Source organism: Artibeus jamaicensis, unplaced genomic scaffold (assembly GCF_021234435.1).
Source record: "Artibeus jamaicensis isolate MK-2021 breed Jamaican fruit bat unplaced genomic scaffold, CSHL_Jam_final contig_384, whole genome shotgun sequence".
Lineage (NCBI taxonomy): Eukaryota > Metazoa > Chordata > Mammalia > Chiroptera > Phyllostomidae > Artibeus > Artibeus jamaicensis.
Window position 1 is genome coordinate 17,686,256 of NW_026521810.1, and position 22,504 is coordinate 17,708,759.

Below are 22,504 nucleotides of genomic sequence, written 5' to 3' on the forward strand. Positions count from 1 at the left end.
ACATGAGCTTCAGCACATGCTCCAGATTCTCCACAAGCTACCTGACCCTGGGCTCTGTGCAGTCACCCAGTTATCAGGTCAGACTGGGCAGCAGTGTGGCTAGAGTCTATGCAGGGGGCTTGGACTCCTGGATCTCAGTGTTCCACTCCATGAGTGTGTAGGGCAGCTGGGGATCCCAGGCCCTGGCTGCAGGGATGGCAGGAGGCGGGATCTGGTGGGCATAGGGGACATCCAGAGTGAGAAGGAGACTATGCAGTGCCTGGATGACTGCCTGGCCTTCTATTTAGAGAAGGTGAGAAGCTAGGAGGCTGATAATTGGAGACTGGAAATCAAAATTTAGGAAAACCTAGAGAAGAAAGGACTCCAGGTCAAAGACTGGTGGCATTATTTCAAGATTATTGAAGACTCGAGGGATCAGATCTTTGCAAATTCTGTGGACAATGCCCACATTGATCTGCAGATTGACAATGCCCACCTTGCTGCTGATAACTTCAGAGTCAGTTATGAGATGGAGTTGGCCATGCACCAGTCAGTGGAGATCGACATCAATGGGTTCCAGAAGGTCACTGATGACACCAGTATCACTTGGTTGCAGCTGGAGACAAAGATCAAAGCTCTCAAGGAGAAGCTGCTTTTCATGAAGAAGCAAAGTACCAAGAGAAGGAAGTAAGTGGTCTACAAAACCAGATTGCCAATTCTGGATTGACCATGGAGTTGAATGCCCCCAAATCTCAGGACCTCAGCAAATCATGGCAGACCTCTGGGCTCAGTATGATGAACTGGCTTGGAAGAAGAGAGGAACTAGACAAGTATTGGTTCCACCAGACTGAAGAAAGCACCACATTGGTCACCTCACAAACTGCTGAGATTGATGCTGCTGAGATGACACTAATGGAGCTGAGACATATGGTCCAGTCATTGGAGACTGACCTGGACTCAGTGAGGAATCTTAAGGTCAGTTTGGAGAACAGCCTGAGGGAGGTGGAGATGCACTACACCATGCAGATGGAGCAGCTCAATGGAATCCTGGAGTCAGAGTTGTCCCAGACTCAAGCAGAGGGGAAGTGCCAGGCCCAGGAGTATGAGGCCCTACTGAACATCAAGGTCAAGCTGGAGGCTGAGATTGCCACCTACCACAGCCTACTGAAAGAAGGGGAGGACTTCAGTCTCGTTGATGGCCTAGACAAGAGCACCTCCTTACAAACCATCCAAGAGACCAGGACTGACAGGACTGTGGACAGCAGAGTAGAGTCTGAGGTCAATGACAGCAGAGTTTTGAGGCATTAAAGGTTTGGCAGGGCAGGAGGTCAATAAAAAGTTCAGAGTCAAAAAAATTTGCAAAATATACATGTTCTCCTCCAGTTTTTAATTCTTCCATCTTTTTTCTTGAAGCCTGGGTGTCATCCAATTTATACCTTTTGAAAACAGCTAGAACTTCTTCTGGACACTAGAGAAAAGTTTTCCATGACGTCTTCTCATGCATTGCAGGATTCCTGAAGTAATCCTGAAGTGACCAGAATTTTCAGTATAGGTTGTAATTAATTAGAATGGAGCAAGTTGTTGGTGCTTCCTCATCTCCTATTTCACTTTCTTCTATATCCATCCCTTCTTCTCTATCTTCAGTGTACTTCTGACCCAAGTGCTTTCCTGCTCATTTGTATCAAAAACAGGGACATATTTCATATTAAACTGACTCTGTAAGTTAAAACCTGATTACTTAGATAAAGGGAAAAGCCTAACCAAAAAGAGTTGAATTCATCCACAAAAGACTGTATTCTGTGATTTTGATCATCTTAAGATATCAATGCACATGCATGGTAAATTTTTTTCCAGTAGAATAGAATGTATTTTATTTCCAAGTAGCAATTATTTTTTCCACAAAAGCAAATATTTTGTCACACTGATCCAAAGGAAGAAATTCAGAGCATTTTCCAACAATGCAAGGATGTAGATATGGTACAAACACCTTCCGTTACACCCCCAATAGAGAGAGAGAATAACTAAACAGTTTTCACATGATAAATGACTTATAATTTCTTCTTCTAGAACACCTCTGGAAGCTTAGTAAAGGGGACTTTTTTCTCATTTTCATTGCTTGGTAACTGTCTGAAAGTACTCAACAATGGCTTGATATTTTTGTCATTCAGAACCTCTCTGGCAGACTTCATAAACTGCCACCACACTTTGAGTAAACTGAAGAGTAGCGTTGTCAGAAACACCTCAGCTAAGGGTGCCCCTCACTAGAATTCTTTATTAGTGTCACGTTGAAGCTATAGATCATGTTGGGAAAAAATGGTGTCAACTTTGAGCCTTCCAATCCACGAACATGTAAAATCTCTCTATTTTTTCTAGAGTATCTTTGATTTATTTCCTTAGTTTCACAGTTTTCTGCATTATATCCTGTATATGCTTTGTTAGGTTTATACTGAAATATTTCTTGATGGAATTTTGGTGTTATTAAAATGGTATAATATTTTTATTTTACATTGCAATTGTTTATTGCTGGCATCTACAAAAGCAATTAACATCTGAATATTAATTTGCATCCTGCAACTTTGCTATAATCAATTGTAAGTTCCAGGAGGGTTTTTTCTTTGTTATATTTTTTTACATAGATAACCATGTTTTTTGCCATCAAAGGTAGTTTTATTTATTCTTAACAAATATATAATTTTTTCTCCTTCTTGACTTATTACACTAGTTAGAAATTTCTATAAGAAATTAGCAGTGGTGAGAGGGGATATATTCTCCATTCAAACTGTTCCCAAACTGGGGAAAAGACTTCAGTTTCTTACCATTAATTATTATATTAAATGTACATATTTTAGATGTTCTTTATTAAGTTGAGAAAGTTCCCTCTATTTGTAGTTCACTGAGTGTTTTTAAGCATGAAGTGTGTTGGAGTTCGTCAAATCTGTATCAAATTGGTATAATCATGTTTTTTTTTAGTTTGTTAAATGTAGACTATTCATTGATTGATGTTCACAAGTTGAAACAGACTACATCCATGAAATAAATCCCACATGGCTGTGATAGACACTTTTTAAATATATTTTTGGATTTGACTAACTAACATTGTGTTGGAAGTATTTCCATTTGTGTTCATCAGAGATAGTATCCATAGTTTTACTTTCTTGTATGGTCTTTATCTGATTTATGTGTTAATTCTGGCCTCAGAATAAATTGTGAAGTGTTATCTCTGCTTCTATTTTCTTGAAATCATTATAGAAAATGGGCAATATGAATTTAATACATGCATTCAGTGATACTCATTTCCTTCTATGTGCAGAATTTGTTGTATTCTCCAAATTTGATAAGTTGTATTTTTATATCCATTTCATTTAAACTTTGTTTTAAATTTTAGTTGGTGTTTCTTTTTGTCTTATTTGTTATTTAGAAGTGTGTTGTGTAATCTCTAAAATTTTTGCATATCTCCAGCTATCTTCCTGTTATCATAGCTAGTTTAATTTCATTATGGTTTGAGGGTATATTTTATATTATTTCTATTCTTTTAAATTTACTAAAGTATTTTTATGGCCTAGAATGTGGTCTTTGTAAATGCTCTAAGTAAGCTTGAGAATTTGTATTTTGCCGTTGCTGAATTCAGTATTTCATAAGCAGCAATTAAATCAAGTTGATTGATCTTGTTCAACTCAACTACACTCTCACCGATGTTTTGCTTTCTTTATCTACCAGTTATTGAAAGAAGGATGTTGAATTATCTAACCATAATAGTGGATTTGTATCTACATTTTTGCTGTTCTACTAGTTATTGTCTCATATTTTGAATCTTTTCAGATGTAATAAATTTGTAAACTTAGAAAAAGCACAACTGAAGAAAACTAACACAAGAAAAAATAGAAATTCTAAACATTTATATGTGTAGAATTAAAGTAATTAAATTTATAATTAATTTTTTTACACAGAGCACTTTAGGTACACATAAATCAGTGAATTCTGCCAAATATTTAAGGAATATATTTTTATACCAACTTTTTAATAGGGAAAAAGGGAAATGTTCAGTTTCCTAATGAGACATGAAATTTCATGTTTCCAAAACCAATGTGATTCTGAGAAATTAAACTTATATATCGATTGCTTCTGTAAATACATATGCAATCATTATTTTTAAAAGTAACATAATATTTCAAAAGGATATACGTTATGACAAAATTCTATTTACTTCAAACTTTATGGTTGGTTTACTTTGAAAAGCACTCAATTATTTGATCATTATTAAAAAACATTACAAAAAGGACCTAAAGGGGTAGTTCCCTTTGTAGGAGAATAGGATTGAGGGTCGGAGGTGGGGATGGCCGAGGTGGAGGGAGTGGTGGGGGGGAATGGAGACAACTATACTTGAACAACAATGAAAAAAGAAAAAAGAAAAAATACTTGAAGGAATTCATAAAATTGCTTTTAATAAAATTCAATATTTATTTATGATTTCTCTTTCTGGTAGTTTGTTATTATTTTATAGAAACATAACTTATTTTGCATATTAATTTTGTATAATACAACTTTACTGAATAACTTAGTTCTAACACTTTTGGTTGAGTCATCAGGATTTTCCATACAAGATTATGTCTTCTGCAAATAGAGACAATTTTAATTATTCCTTTCTAATTTAAACACCTTATAATTATTAACCTTGTGTAATTACTCTAGCTAGGACTTCCAATTATATGGAGAATAGGAGTTGTCACATTGGGCACGTTTGATTGGCTCCTGATCTAAGAGAAAAAGTTTCAGACACTCACTATTGAATATGATACTCTGTGCTTTTTATGAATCACCTTTATTATTTTGAGGTATGACCCTCTATACACAAGTCATTAAAGATTTTACCATGAATGGATGTTGAATTTTCCATACACTGTTTTGCATCCACTGAAGTTATCATTTTTTTAAATTTTTATTCTATAAATGTATAAATTGAACAATCCTTGAATCACAGTGGTAAATCCCACTTGGCCATTTTGTGTGATCCCTAATGTATGCTGTTGAATTCAGTTGGCTAGTATTTTATATCTATATTCATCAGGAATGTAGACCTCTAGTTGGCTTTCCTTGGCATGTCTGTATTTGGCCTTGGTATCAGGGTGATGATGGTCTTGTAAATTGAATTAAGAGTCTTCTCTTCAATTTTTCTGTAAAAGTTTGATAATGATTGCTGTTAATTCTTATTTAACTGTTTGGTAGAATTCACCTGTAAAACAATATGGTACTAGGTTCTTACTTTGGGAGAGGGTTTTTTAAAGATTTTATTTATTTACTCTTAGAGAGAGGGGAAGGAAAGGAGACAGAGAGAGAAACATCAATGCGTGGTTGCCTCTCATGTGATCCCCACTGGGGACCTGGCCCACAGCCCAAGCATGTGCCCTGACTTGGAATCAAAGCAACCCTTTGATTTGCAAACCTATGCTCAATCTATTGAACTACACCAATCAGGGATTGGAGGGGGGCATTACACATTTAATCTCTTTATTATTAATATTTTGGTTAGATTTTATATTTCATCATGATTCTTAGTAAGTCATATATTTTTAGGAATTTCTCCATTTCTTCTAGGTTGTCCTATTTGATAGCTTGTAATTATTCTAATAGCCTCTTATGGTCCTTTGTATTCCTTTGGTATCAGATATGTCTCTTTTCTCACACAAAATTTTTATTTGGGTCATCTCTTTCTTCTTTTCCTGCTTAGTCTTGCTAAAATTGTATTAATTTGCTTATCTTTTCGAAGAACAAATTCTTGGTTTTGTTAATCTCTGCCAATTTTTTCCTAGTCTCCATTTTATTTAATTGGGCTATAAGCTTTATCACTTTATTTCTGTTCCTAAATTTGAGCTTAGTTTGTTTTTATTTTAGTCTTTTGAGGTATAAAGCCAGGTTGTTAATTTGAGGTCCTTTTATTCCTTGTATATGTATTTATTACTATAAACTTCCCTGTTAGGATTACTTTTGATGCATTCTATAACTTTTGTATTTTGTTTTTCCATCTTTATTTTTCTCAAGATATTTTTAAAATTTCCATTTTAATTTATTTTGTTATTTAACTTGTTTCATTGGTTGTTTAATTACATATATTTATGAATTTTTCAGCTTTCTTTCTGTTACTGATTTTTATTTCATTTCATTGTGCTTGAATATGCAAAAAAATATTTTGTGGCTCTATATATGATCTAGCCAAGAAAATGTTCTGTATGCTCTTAAGTCCGTATATACTGCTGCTGTTGCCCTTTGATAAGGCAGGGACACAGAGAGTGTCCCAGAGTCGGGCAGGTTGCAGGTTGAGCTTCACTGTTAAGGTAGTTGCTGGCTCCACTGTTGGGCAAGGCTGCTGGTCTGGCTCTTTGGTTAGGATGAGCCTGCAGCTGTATCACACAGTTTGGCGGGTCTATAGATTATACTCTTTGGTTGAGTGGGGCTCCCTGTCTAGGCTCCCTTGTTAGGTGAGACTGCAGGCTATTCTTTATGATTACACTGAATTATTGATTGGACTCCCTGTGTGGGGGAGGCTGCAGTCTACGTTTAGCAATCAGGTAAAGTTGTAGGCTGAGCTTTGCTGTTGACAGTGCAGGTAAAGTTGTAGGCTGAGCTTTGCTGTTGACAGTGTTGTAGGATGGGTTCCATAGCTGGACAAGACTGGTGGCTATATTCTGGGGCTTCTTAGTGTCATTGTTAAGGCTCCCTGGTTATGGTGGGTCAGAGGCTATACCAGTTAGGCAAAACTGTTGGTTTGAATCCCTTTCCAAGCAGGGTTATAAAGGATGGGATCCAGGGTGATCTGGTTTTTCTGGTAAGGCTTTTTGGTTGGTGAACCATAAGCAATACTAAGCAGTTGGGCGAAGCTTCATATTTTCTTCCCAGACAGAGCTATAGAACATGTTCATGGCTGGTGTGGCTTGCTAGCAGGGGACCTGAATAAGGCAGCACTACCCACCAAACCCCTTGGCCAAAGAGGATTACCAGCTCAGCTATAAGATGAGCAAAACTCCTGGCTGGGAGCAAAACTCCACTGCAAGCAAGGTTGAAAGATGAGCCAGATAGCTCCTTGGTTCTATGTTTAGGCTTCCTGGTTGGGCAGGACTAGAGGCTATATCCAGCAGTTTATGGGGGTTCAATTTTATTTTTCTGAGTCATTGGAGCCATAGAATAAGCTTCATGCTTGGTAAAACATGATGGTTCATGATGTGGAATGGGCCAAGCTACCCTCTGAGCTCCCCAGTCAATAGGACCACAAATTCAACTCTAGATGGGCAGAGATGCTGGCAAGGATTTCAACTTAGGCATTATAGTTGAGATGAGGAATGAGGTCTCCCAAGACCTGAGAGCTAGTTCTCGTATGCCCTACCTGCCTTCTTAGTCTCTATTTGATTCTCAGTTGTCAAGGCCACAGATTTCTCCAACGATCTCTGTGAGGAGGACTTGAGTGGGCCTTTTGGAAAGCACTCTACATTTCTAGGTGAGGTAGAGGTTCATTATGGGCTTCTTTTTCACCCACTGGAAAACCTATGGGCCCAAGGGTGCCTTCTCAGTGTGGCACTGTGCTGGTGTAGGGGAGGGGTAATGTAGTCAGAGAGTAACCACCCCTCTTATCCTTCTCATGTGGTCTCTATGATCTCTATGGCCCAGCGGTTTGCTTCAGCCTTACTCCTGGTTACTGGGATTTTCATAATGCTTTTTTTCCCTATGGATAGTTGCTAATTGGTCTTCCTGTGAAGGAAACTGAATTGAGAACAATTTGTGTCATCATCTTGATGATGTCTCAACTACTTTTTAATATCATTCCTAAAATTTATGACACCTAATGTTGGCCTCCAGCTATCTAGCATCACCTCCCAGGACAATATCAATACACTCTGATTTTGTGGTTTTTGCTTCCTGTGTTCTGATAACCAGATGACCAAAAAAGGGTTAGCCCTCAGTATTTACTTGTTGTCTCAGATTAACTGACAAGGCAGCTAAGAGGACCTTGAGTGAAGGAAACATCATATTCATCAGGTTTGAGTAAAACAAACAACAAAAAAGCAAAACACACCAGATAGGACTTAAGACTTGATACAGAAAATGTATATCTATATTGGGGAAAGTAATTGACCAACTCTAAGCAACAAGAGTTAGATGATATCGACACAAATAGATGAGAGAAAGAGAGAGATGGAGAGAGGTAAAACTTGAAATTGTGGAAAATCGAGATAGATGCTAACATTGAGTGAGAAGAAGCCCTACAAGGTACAATCATTGCATAACTATATGAAAATGTTAGAGTATAAACTGTAAGTAAATTTTTGTTCTAACCACAAATTTTCTCTTAAGAACTTGTACATTCTTAAATTGTGTAGTACTTTATATTTTGCCAATATTTAATTCTTAGAAAAACTCATTGGAAAATATAGGTTGTCTTATTGTCACTAATATTATGAATGGGAAAATCAAAGCTCAGAAAAATAAATTTGGTGCCTAAGCCACAAAAATGACATACGATTGATCTGGAAACTAGACTTTGAACTTCAATTTCAGTGATTTTTTCAGAATTTTGTGATTCTTGGGAGAAATGAAGAGTAGACTAGAAGGAGCAATAGCAGAAAGTCCTTGAAGTACAGAATCATTAACTACTAACTTCCCTATTAGTATTATAAGCAGTAAAATAAATTTGAAAAAATTAGGAATGTTGAGGATACTTAATATTAACTGAGGATACAAATAGAAGTATTTACAATCACACTTTGCTGCTTTTCTTTTTTTTTTAATAAAAAATCAAATAGGTCATGGAAGTAAAATAAAATTTTCTAGATCTTCCAGTGGGAAAATGATGAAACCAGGATTTGAATGAGTCCAATTCGAAGGATTGAAATTTTAGAAACTAGGCTGTAATAGTTCTACTGTCATCAAATTCCTCTGTGTTTAGTTTCCCAAAGTGTAAAATGGGAGAAAGGTTTTGTTTGACATGTGACAGGAGGGTGCCATGGACATTCATTTCTCAGAGGCCAGGGGAATTCTGGTCCAGTTGATTTCTAAATTCCTTCTTGGCTCTAGCTACCTAGGATTGGTTTTTAATATAGTATCTGAAAACAGTAAGGATTTAGAGAGCATTTACAAAAATGAAACATGTAAGCTCCATGAAACATCTTGCTTTGCTAAGCAAAATTTTTTAGGTTTCAGTTGTTAAGGGATTTTTTAGCACATTTCTGATTAATTTTTACTTACCTTATTTTCCACTCTCAACACATTATACCTGCTTCCTGCATCACCACATGTTACTATATTGTTGTTTCAAGAGCTAGTCACATTTCTTTCTCTCTCTTTTTGTTTTTTGTTTGTTTGTTTGTTTGCTCTGTTTTTCTTTTTAAGTAGTGGGCCACGTGTGAATAAGGTGCTTGTAAGGGCAGTGGTTACAGGTGTCTTCTTCAGACCCTCTAGAAATTGACATGAGCTTTATAAATGACATTTAGCTGCCTTCAGCCAAGACAGACAGAAGACATGGCAACTGATGTCTCCCACTCTGTGATCAGCTATCAGTGTAATTTGCATCGCTGTCAACATCTAATGGAATGATTGGCATCTTTGTCTGAAAGGGTCACCAAAGTCTGAGAAATCCTAAACACAGAGAACTGCCAGTAGGTAAAGGTTTCTGTTTAACCTCTTTAGTTAAACTGGTACTGAGCATCATAAGGGTTTTCCCAAATGACACTGAAGTGATTCCCCAGGAGTTTTCTCCTCTTTTACAGGTAATCAATGATGCATTATCTATCTAGTAAACCCATTTTCACACTACATTAGACATGCTTCAGAGCAAACCAGACTGCACCAAAATGAAGGAATCTAGGGGAGATTTTATGGCTCTTCTTTGCTTTCTGTCTCACATAATGATTTACAACAATGTATTGGTATTTCCTTGAGCTCATATTATATTTGTGCTATATATTATTTTGTTAATTTTCTACTCCTGAAAACAATAACAAAATTCTTTCATCTCTGTAGAGCAATAACTACTGCCTTACTGTATATAGCACTGGATCAAATTGTATCACTACATTTTGGAATTTTTAATTTGGGGTACCTTACTCTGGAAAAACATATTACAAATGCTGAAGTGCCACAGATTTAAATGCAATGTTACAATACTTGGAGTAGTGTGTTTTCTGCTGAAGAAATCTCATATTTATTTTTAAAAATACCATAATCTCAGATATTGATAAAATCTATGGCCAATTCTGACATTTTCTTATATTAATGTCCTTACAAATAGTACAATTTAACTTGACTAATTATTTTAAGGGGAAAGGAAGCAGTAAGAAGAAGTCTATGGAACAAGTGATTTGGCTCCTTTTTTATGTGAGAGTGGTGTTTTGTGGTCTTTCTTCTTACCCCTTTTGGAAAATTTATTTTCTGTGATGGAGTTTGGTGTCAATTGATAGTTCCTATAGATGTCAATGAAGAAGGATCACCATGGAGGGCATCTCCCACAAGGGGAAGCACCATCAGCACAGGAAGCATTATGCCTTACATGTTCCCACTCCTCTCCCTCCTAAAGCACAAGTCCTTCCTCCTGACTCCTTCCAGGTTCACCCCAGGTGGTTACTTTTGTCTTCCAACCATCATTTAGGGGAAAACTGAAGTAGTTAGACATGTATAATAGTAATTGTTTTGATGAAAGTGTGGGAATTCTATCACATATGTTGACAAACAATAGCTCAGAGGTCAAATCTAGCCTACTGTCTGTTTTTGTATGGCTCATGAACTAAGAATTAATTTTACAAATGAATATCTGTAATCAATTTAATAATAGAGAACACTAATTTTTAAGTCTGATTGAGTAAAATGTGTTTGCCAAAAAAAGAGTTTTAATCTCCTCATTTTAAACTTATATCACCAAAAAGAACAACGTACACATATGACTAATTGTTATCATTATACTTTGAATGCATATTACAAACTTGACAACTTAAATCAACCCAAATTTAGTACCCTGCTGTTCTTTAGGCCAGAAGCCTGGGTATACTCAGCCAAGTTAGAGTTCTCTGCTCAGGGTCTCACAGAGCCGTAACCAAGATGTTCGCTAGGATTCTTACCTAGAAACTCTGAAGATGAATCCACTTTTAATATTTTTTCAGGTTATTGGCCAAAATCAATTGCTTTTGGTTGTAGGACTAAGGTGCCTAAGGGTCCTGGAGGGCTGTAAGCCAGGAGCCTCTCAGATCCTGGAATCAGTACATACAGTTTCTTGCTAGTCTTTCTCTATTTCATCATCGAAGCTTAGCCCCTTTGTCAAATTCTTATCCTTCTCCTGGCTTCTCTGACTTCTTATTCCACTACCAGCTCTAGAAAACTGTTTTACATCACTCATGTGATTTCATATATCTCACGTAGATGATTTCCCTTTCTTAAGAACAACAAATTGATAACTTCAAACATATCTGTAAAATTCTTTTTTCCATGCAATTTAACATAATCATGGGAGTAATACCAGGTTGTGAGGAGCCTGAAGAATCTTGTTTTCCACAGCTGGATAATAGAGTTTACCTATTTTCAAATTTATTATGTAATTCCAATTTATTTTCTAATATAACTTTTTAATTTTTACATTAAAATTTTAATTAAAGTTGAAATACAATATTATATTAGTTTCAGGTATACACCCTAGTGATTAGACATTATGTAACTTACTAAGCAATCATCCCAATTTGTCTCATGCCCATCTGAGACCATACTTATGATTTAAACAATGTATATATCCACCATCAGTATATGAGACTTCCTACTGCTATCATTAATTTGACATGATTATACTTTTTAATCATTGCCGGTTTGACAGGTACATATTATATATTTTTGGCATTGTCTCAGACTTCATTTTTATTTAGAATGTTTTCGAACACCCAGAAAAGTTGGGAGACTAGTAAAACATCTTTTCTGCTTTGAACTATTCAAGCATATATTGTTAACCTAATGACCACCATCTCCAAGTCATTTAATATTTTCTATAACCAAGAATACTATCTTACATAACCAGTATACAATGATCCAAATGAAATTAACATTGACATGTACAGGCAGGTAATCTTCATACTATATACAGACTTTACCAATTGTCCAAATAATATTCTTTATAAGAAAGAGACCCAATGCAGAATTAAAAAGTTACATTTCACTGTTGTGCTTATTTAGCCTCCCTCAATTTGGAACAGTTTTCAATCTTTATGTGACTTGGTTATTGACACTTTTGAAGATGGCAGGTAAGTTATTTTGTAGAATGTTTCTCAGTTTGACTTTGTTTGATTTTTTTTTCATGTTTAGATTCAGATAATACAGTTTTGGCAAGAATATTCCAGAAGTGTTGTTATGCTCTTCTCCTTGCATCCTATTGGATGCTATGCAATTTTGATTTGCCCACTACCTAGTGATGTTAACTTTACTGATCTTACACAAATGGTATTCCCCAGGTTCTCAACTGTAAAATTACTCTTCTTTCACCTTTTTAACTGAAATGCAAAGTGTTGGGAGGTACTTTGAGACTAAGAAAATTCCTATTCTTCATAAACTTTCACCCAGTAATTTTTACCTTCATTGAGGTTTTTTGGTTGAATTAATTTTTTACTATAATTGTCAATAAATTGTGACTTTCTAATTCTGATATTTCTTCTTGATTTACTATTTAGCACTTTATTAAAGAGAAAAACTTCTGGCATTTTTCTATTTGTCATCATCAAATATCTATTGGTATGTATTAATCATTTCAATTTTATTCAAAACATAACCCATTAGTATTGCTTCACGTTTTTTTGAGTAAGTGCCCCCTTAAGCTAGTTCTTGTGTCTGTTTGTCATGTCCCCATCATTCTTAGGGCACTTTTTTATTTTCTAACAAACAAAATCTCCCAGACTCTTTAAGCTGGTGATGTACATCTTCATCTGAGTGTTGTTACTCTTAATTTTAGTTTAAAAAATTTAGAGAATGGACACACATATCTATATTTATTTATATACCTTTGTATATTAAAAATTATGAAAAAACTCTGATATAATTTCAATTCAAAACCAGAGTTCATTCTACTTTTCTCTTTTCCACATGTGCGGCTCTTTTCTCTGACAATGAACCACTTGGCTTCCATCTTCCTCCAAATACTTACCTATTGGTTACCTCTTCCTGTAAGTAGTCAACTGCCTATCACTTCTACCACGTCTTCCTACCTTGGAAGGAAGGAACATGATCTCTCTTTGTTCAGGATCTGACAAGACGCACAGGGTTGCCCACTGTTGTCACCCACACAGATATTCCTTTCTACTCTCTTGCTCTTAGACACCCTTTGCTAACCTGCTGCTGCTGCTGTCATTACCAGATGGATGTCCTTCTGCCCCACATAGAATCATTCACCTACCCCAAGCTGCCACTTCCAACTCCTTGCACGTACCTTTCTTTGTCACATTCAGACCTAGACACTTTGAGGAAGATAGCCTTCTACCCTACTCCCATTCCCAATACACACAGATGCCTACCTCACTTAGACTTACCTAATGATTTATATTAAATCATTCAGAAAGAGAAGCAGAGAGGGAGGAAAAGAGGGATAGTGGAATGAGAGAAAAGGAACACATTGATATAATTAGTGTTACAGAAAACAACTCAGCCGCTTTAAGGTGTATGGAGTGGAAGTTTATTTTATGCATGGACCCAGAGGAGTCAGTTTCCAAATTCTGGGCCTTGAACAAAGGGAAAGCAGTTATTTTATAGAGTGGGGGGGATAGAAAGGGGGAGGCCTGTCCTTCAGACCAAAGCAGGAGACAATTTGCAGAAGCAGAAAGCAGAGCGTTTCACTATCTCTGGTATGTAGTCGATAAGCTAGAAGAAACAAGGCAAATCACTGGGCTGTTAAACACCTGGGCTGTAAAAACAGTCCCCTAATTGCTGTGCTATATTTTAAAATAGCTATCAATTTCCCCCAACATTAGAACTTCCACAACTGTAATGAGATTGAAACATTTTCATGTATATTGGCTATAGAATTTTTCCTTTTGAGTAGTTTATGTTATCTATTTTATCCATTTGTGAGTGTTATATACCTACTCATGATAATGTGTAGGAGTAATTTATATAATTTTAATACTAATAAGTTATATTTTCTATGTATTTTTGCACTTCCTAGCTTTATTTCACTTGCAATGTATATAGATGTTCAATTTTCCCATGACCATTTAATATATGATTTAGCCTTCTTTCATAAACCTGCAGTGTGCAATGGTCCCTGCCACATGTCAAATATGAATAAAGCATGAGCTTGTTTCTGGGGTCCTCATGTTGTATTAGGTTTTTTTTTTACCTGTAAACTAATATTATATGTGGTATTATTATATCCTGGTACAATAATTTCCCCCTTTTTTCCTTAATAGTGGTTATTCAAGGAGCTTTGCATATACTCATATGTATGAATTTTAATGTCAAATAGAATGTTTAAATAAACTTTGTGCTGCAATTATTATTTGAATTGTATTAAACCTCCGCATCAGTTTGAATCCTTAAATCTATGACCATCAAATACATTTCTTATTTTATGCAAGTATTCTTTAATGACTTTCAGTACAGATTTTTAAAAGATGTTTTACTGATTTTAGAGAAAGAGAAAAGGGGAGAGAAGAAGAGAGAGAGAAGCACTGATTTGTTATTCCATTTATTTATGCATTCATTGGTTGATTCTTATATGTATCCTAACTGGGTATCAAACTTGTAACTTTGGCATTATTGGGGAGACAATCTAAATGACTGAATGACAACACAGATTTTTTTTATTCATTAACATCATGCACCAACCAGGTTGATAGATTTTTGTCACCCACATTTTAATAAAGCCTATAATAAAAGCTACTAAAAAATAAAAGTACTATATTTAAAATTTTAGTTTAATTCTATTTTTCTATTGCCAGAACATTAAAATATACTTGATTTTTACCTATTAATTTTGCACTTAGTGACTTTATTCATTTTGTAGGTTTTTTTCTATTCTCTACATATAGAATTATATAATTTTTTATTTTAAAAAATTTTAGTTATTTCCAGAGAGGTGAAAGAAGGAAGAATGAGAGGAAGAAAAACATCAATGTTGGTTGCCTCTAGTGAGACTCCCACTGGGGACCTGGCCCAAAATCCAGGTATGTGATTTGACTGGGAATCAAACCAGGGACCTTTTGGTTCACAGGCCAGCACTCAATCCACTGAGCCATACCAGCCAGGCCTAGAATTATATTATTTCTTAATAATTATTTTATTCATTATTAAACAACCTTATTTGGGGATGGAATTAATTAATATATTTAAATTTATTTATTTTTGCCTTATTTGATTGGTTACAACTACTAGAAAGTTATATAAAATTAATAGTAGATAGCATCTTTATCTTTTACTGATGCTAAGGTAATCAATTAATATTTCAGTATTAATTATGATGCTATAAATTTATCATGATAATCCTTTATCAGATTAAGGATGACTCCTTCTTACTCCAAGTTTCAAAAATATTTTAATTAGAACTTTATTTTCTTAAGATTTAGGTTCACAGAGAAGCTGAGAGGAATGAACAGAGAATTCGCAAATGTCCCCCCATCCCCTCACTTGCATAGCATTTCCCATTATAACATCTACCAACACAGTAGTACATTTATTACAAGCAAATGAAACTACATTGACATATCATGAGCATTCAAAGCCCATAGTATATATTATATTTCACTCTTAATGCTGTACATTCTGTAGGTCTGGCTAAATGCATAACAACATCTATTTATCATTATGATATCTTACCGAGTATTTTCACAGCCATAAAATTCATCTGTCTCTGCTTATTTATTCCTCCCCAACTGGGGCTACTATGGGCTGATTGTATATTTATTGAAAAAAAAATCCACAAACAAGTGGCCTACAGTTCAACCCCATGTTGCTCAAGGGTTAAATGTGGTTGGAACCATATAATATGTACGCAGTCTCTTCAGATGTGCCTCTTTCACTTGATAATATGAATTTAAGGTTACCCATGTCTTCTGGTGGCCTGATACCTTATTTCTTTTTAGTGCTGAATATTACATTTTTCTGGATATATTATACTTATTCATTCATCTACTAAAGAACATCTTGGTTGCATGAAAATTTGGGCAATTATAAATGAAGCTGCTATAAACATCCAAGAGCAAGTCTTTGTGTAGACATAAATTTTCAATTCCTTTGAGAAAAAGACAAGAGTTTCTCTCTTTTTTTCTCCCCCTTAGGTGGGTCAGGAGGGCTAGAGTTGGGTGGAGTTGGGTATTTCCCTTCCCCAATTGGGTATTGTCAGTTAGGCTCTGACAATACTTCAGTTGGTTAAACTCTGGTTAATTAGTTTTTCCTGAGGGCAGGGCTTGTCAAGGACACAATGCTCTGGTATATTTCAAAATAGTTTCTTTTCATTTTTCTCCTGTTGGAAGTATGAGGAATTTTTTTCTGATGTGTACAGTGGGGACATGGTTGAGCCCCTGGAAGTAAATCTCACAATATTGTTGGGGTATGCTTGTAACTGGATCTCCATGAGGTTTTTAATTTCCAGACTCATCCACAGTGAGCCTCCAACAGCCATTCACGAATCGCAGTGACAGCAGTAGCTCCCCTGACAGTTTCTGCTTGTGGGTCTGTTCCAGGAGGCTGCGACTCCAGTCTCAGGGGCAGTGGCTTGCTCTGCATCCTTTCCTCTTATGGATACAACAGTTGATTGTTCAGTCTGTTTATCTTTTTACTTATTTTTATCCTCACCCAAGGCCACGCTTATTTTTTTAATAGTTTATTTTTTATTGCACAGGGTCTGGCAGAAGTTAACACCTGCTTAAGTGCAGTTGGTAAGGTAGGTAAGGTATGTGGATGTCTTGCACGAGAAGGACAGCAATTTGAACATTTCACCCAAGATATCATATGGCATGCTGGAGTGTGATATCGTTATGTTACTGAATTACATGCTTAAGATTTTTTTATAAAATTGTTTCTAATAAAAGAGGGGCATTATTTGTGCCAGACCCAGTATTTTTTTCATTAACATTTATTCCCCTTATATTCTTTCTGATCTCCACCTACCCCTCTCCCCTCAAAAGTCACCACACTGTCGTCAGTGATCATGAGTTCTTTTTTTTGTTGCTCAATCCCCCCACCCCTCAATTTCCCTACCCAGTGCTGTCAGCTCCTATTTTGCTTATTAGTTCAGTTCATTCATTAGATTCCATATATGAGTGAAATCATATGGTATTTGTCTTTCTCTGACTGGCTTATTTCACTTAGCATAATGTTCTCCAGGTCCACCCATGCTGTCATAAAGGGCAATTTTTTCTTCTTTTTATGGCCAAGTAGTATTCCATCGTGTAAAATATACCATAGTTATTTTATCCACTCATCTACTGATGGACAAAGACTGCTTCCAAATCCTGGTGGTTGCAAATAACACAGCAGTGAACATACGAGTGCTTATATTCTTTCAAATTAGCATTTCAGATTTCTTCATATAAATTCCAGCAGAGGAACTGTTGGGACATAAGACAGTTCCATTTTTATTTTATTGAGATATCTCCATACTACTTTCCACAGTAACTGCACCAGTCTGCATTCCCACCAACAGTGAAAAAGAGTTCCCCTTTCTCCACATCCTGGCCAGCACTTGTTGTTCATTGATTTAGTGATGATACCACCAAAACAAACAAACAATCAAATTAAAAAATGGACAAAGGACTTGAACAGACACTTCTCCCAAGAGGACACACAGATGGCCGATAGACACATGAAAATATGCTCAACGTCACTAATCATCAGAAAAATGCAAATTAAAATCACAATGAGATATCACCTCTCACCTATAAGAGGCCATGCTTATCGATTTATTTTATTATTTTTTATAGTGAGGGGCAGGGAAGGAGAAAGGACAGAAACATTCATGGGTTACTTGTCATATAGGTCCTGTCTGGGGACTGAACCTGCAACCCAGGCATTTGACTGAAGGGGAATTGAACCCGTGACCTTTTGGCTTATAGGACTATGCTCCAACCAGCTGAGCCACATCAGCCATGGCAGCTTTTTACATGACTTTAAGGACAGTGTGACAAGTTTCAAGCTTCTTACACAAAGACATGGAAACCTGGGGGGGGTTGCCTTAAAGTATGTTGAATTTTATCAATAGCTATTTTTTCTAAATTAATTTTATCATATGAAAATATACCTTTGCTAAAGAACAAATGAAACTGAGTACATTTTAAAATCTAGTAGGCTTTATTAAGTTATGGATGAAAAAGAGACCACATACTAAACCTGACGAGCTCACCAGAAGCCTGCATGACGACCTTATAAACTTGGAGACCTAAAGTAACCACATAGGATGGCCTGAAGCCAGTCACAGAAGTAACATCCTAGCCCAGAATCTTCCCTGACAGAGGTCAGTCTTTACCTTAACTGAGATTATCTATTGTTTTTTGCATCGACAATAACCTACCTTTGGGGTGTCAGAATAATCCTTTTTTACCCAGACCCCTCAGGGTATAACTCATTGTTGTTATCTCTACGAACTGTGAGTGTACTTTTTAACTAGCCTGTACCCACCAATATAAAAGAAGTGTTTGTTCCTCTGCCTTACTCTTTAGTCAGTCCCAGAGATTTCCCCGCTTGGCTTTTTCCCACCTACCTAATCTATTATCAATGAATTTCATGTAACCTCTTGAGGTCTCCTCCTTTTATTCTGATGTATAAAATAAACTTCAAAATTGCCACTCTCTGTAGAATTTTCTCAATCCATTGAGAATGTTCTACCCAGCAACTCTCATCAACCTGGCACAAATAAACTCATAAACTCTTAAAGGTTTGGACAATATTTAAGATTGACAAAGTGGTTTAGATATCTGGCAGAGTCCCATCAGGCAACTACAAGGGTACTCTGAAGGGTTGTACAAAATGAAAGGTTTTTAAAGGAAGAAGGGTGGCATATGAGAGCTATTTAAAAAATGAAAGAAAGGGTTATTTTGAGATATTACTTATATTAGATCATTGTACTTTGCTTCTTTTTATGACCAATAAAAAGCAAATATCTATTAATTTAATCATCTTTTAATATCTCAATTTCTGGCTTTCTTATTCCTTTCTATTATTTAATTATGTATGCTTTTGACTTTGATTATTCTCTACATAACCTGAGAGACACTACTAAAAGGAGTGATTTAGAACAATGAACTACCTATCACAGAATAAACTAACAAAGCTGTTCTAATTTTGAGAGGATGATTAGAAATGGGGTTAGTCTTTAAGCAATATTTTTTTGCTGCTATAATGCTGCCTTTTAATAGGGAAATACTAAGGAAAAGGAGAATTAGATCCTGAAGTTTTAGACAGCATAAGGAGTTACACCGACAAGAAATTTTTGGTAAATGATCTGGAAATTTCATTTCACAACAGCAAAGTACTAACTGTCTATGTAATGCATTAAGCAAAGGCTTGCACTTTTTGTGTGATTACTGATAAGTGCAAAGGGGCAGGATTTGGGCACGAGGTGAGAGCTAAAAGATAAAGCGCTAAATGAACTGGAGCAGTCAAGGGTGGGGGTGCTGATGCACAGCTAATCTTATGAATACAAAATTTGATCTGACACAAAGGTGCTAATTAGAGTAAGGAAACTTCTTCATTAACAATGCATCATTTCCATATATTGGATCTCAAGAATTGATGGCACAGAATGCTGCTAGCAAAACTCTGGTGACCAATTGAATGCACATATTTAGGGCCATGCAATTGGAAATGGATGCAGTGTAGTTGTAGAAAATGATGGTGTGAGAGAGACCTTAGTTAAGAGGCAAAAGGCAGCAAAGCTGCATAGGAATATGTAGCTCATCAGGGGGTTATGAAACATGACTTTGTCAGCATGCATGCTGTGAAAGGCAAAAAGTGATCAGAAAGTCAGAGACTAATGAATACCATAGATCACATAGTACCAAAAAAGAAAGAAAGGGAGGAAAATGAGATAGGCAGTCTGAAGAGTATTACCATAAAGAGGTGATTATAGGAGGTCTGGGAAAGAGAAGGTGGTTAAAATCTAGAGATTTCCGCCAATATCACATGCTATTTAGCCATCATTAATTCAGAGAGGCAAAAAATCAGCATGAATGGTAGGTATTTTATGATTTGGAGCTGTAATATAGAATTTAAAAGTACTATACATGTTCTATGGACTTGCTTATTTTCTACCTCAGGCATTTGTATTGAAGCAAAAGGTTGATATTGATTTCCCCATTTTGGGAGACAGACACTGAGAAATTTGTGAAGGCTGTTTGAGGTAAAAGTACAAATTTGGCTCAGCAGCTTAATTCCACTGTTCAAAGGTTATAGCACTCTTCCATCACAGTCTGTAATACAAAGATCTAAGGGTCCTAGATAAAGTGGTGGCAAATCCCTGAAGATGAGCGTGTGATAGTGAAGAAGTAAGGGGCTAGCAACACTGGATGTAATGACAGCAATATGGCGACTGCTGCAAATTCTTTCAATGGATAACATGACACTAGCCATTGACATTATGCCGGGGAGAGAATGAGGCACTAAAAAGCCTAAAAGAATCGGTGTCAGAATCCAGGTAATGAGAAATCCAAGATCTAAAGATCTGGGATCTGGAATTCTGGCACAGATAATGTCATAATGGTATGATAAAGGTATGATAACGATATGATAACCAAGCTTAAGGGAAACACTGATGTCAGCATTAGAATAACAAACATGGGCATATTTAATATTAAGCCCCATCATAGTTGAACTAAATGGACTAAGAGTGACTAAAATACATAATTTTTGGTTATATTCAGAAATGCTGTGGAAAGCATATCGAAAATAAGAAACATCAATGGATCCAACTGACAATGGTAGAGAAAATGTAAAGATAGAAGCCTAAAAAGCAACAACAATAAAAGCCCAATAAATTTATATGGCTTGTCTTTCTTGCCAGTTCTGATTACTATTTGTTTATACAAGCAACACTCATAGTCTAAATATTATGCTGTCTGTTTAATAAAGTAATTAAGCTGTTTGATTGATTAGTGTTATCATTTCTTAGCAAAACTTGTTCTTTCCCCAATCTTTTCCTTCAAATGACTTTCCTATATAATTTGGTGCATCATCAATTGTACCCACTATGACAACTGATCCCAAAGTTTTTCTCTTTTAGTCTCTTACTGGAGAACTTGTCTCACAATTATAAAATGCCCAGAAAAACTTATCCTAGAATTTTAAATATGTCAAGATGAAACCCATTGACTTCTCCCCAAATTGTTTCCTGTTCCAGATTCTTCATATGCAACCTATTTACTGGATTCCATGTCTGTGATTTTATCTACCCTCTAAAATTTGTTTGTAGCCCCCAAATCAATACCCATAGCACTTTCACAGTTATTTAGAGACATTTGCAGAGTGGGAAAAAATCTTTGAGTCACCCAGTACACGTTTCTTGCTAAGACAGGTGCGGGTGAAGAAAGGCAATGTCCTTCCTTGTTTGGGCTCTCATACTGTAAACAAGTTCTCCACAATCTATTTAGTGTCATGTTTTTGCAATTTTGTTCTTTTGTGGGGGGTGATTTTACTTTTAAAATGCCCCCCAATTGTTGTGCTGAAGTGCTTTCTGGTATTCTCAAGTACAAGAAGGCTGTAACCTGTCTTATAGAGAAAATATGTCTTCGATAAGTTTTAAGTGTGAGTAACAATGCTGTTGGCTGTGGGTCCAATGTTGGTAAATCAAAATAAACATATTAAACCAGGTGTTTCTAAATAGTAATGCACATAAGTCAAGTTTATATACTGATTGGTGACCAAAGGCTCACAGGAGCCTAACTCTGTTTTTCCTCGAGGTAATGGTTCAGTATTCAATGATTCAATGTTTATGATGACTTTATAGAACATACTAGAGCAAAATATAAAAATTAACTGTATATCAGCAACTACATTGTTCTTAACATCACTTAACATCACGTTTGTATCTTAGGTTTTGGTCTTCCTTATTCATATGACTAGGGCAGAGGTAAATTTGGATTTAAGCTAGGAAAAAAATCTGGCAAGGAAGGTACAAGATCAGAAAGTCAGTAATGTGATGCCAAGTTATTTAAAGATGAGCAGGCAAATATGAAAACAGAATCATGTAAAAATGATTCAGAAAAGGGAAGTCGGGTGTAAGAAACAGTTCTCCCAATACCACAGGGGCTTCCATATCATGTTGTGGAAGGGTGGAAGGTGATTCTGCCAACATGTGCACCCTGCATGTGACACATTGTCCTGCCTTCCTGGCACTTGGTGGCTCCACATCACTCCTGATGTCCTTCGAACTGTATCTATTCAGAACACTGGTGTTTGCTTGAATGTCAGTAGGTATATACTCTGATGTTTTAAACTTTTCTTCCCACCAAGTGTTGTCTCCTCTAATGGGTTTCTATTAAAATATTTCACCTTAACACAGCCAACAAAACTCTTGCAATTTCAATCTTGAGCA

General features: G+C 36.0%; 2 pseudogenes; one reads left to right on the forward strand and one right to left on the reverse strand.

Moving 5' to 3' along the window:
* The window catches only part of LOC119053302 (THO complex subunit 1-like), a 92,135-nt pseudogene extending 71,585 nt beyond the window's left edge, over nt 1–20,550 (reverse strand).
* LOC119053318 (keratin, type I cytoskeletal 18-like) lies at nt 3–1,287 on the forward strand (annotated as a pseudogene).
* Nucleotides 20,551–22,504: the final 1,954 nt, after the last annotated feature.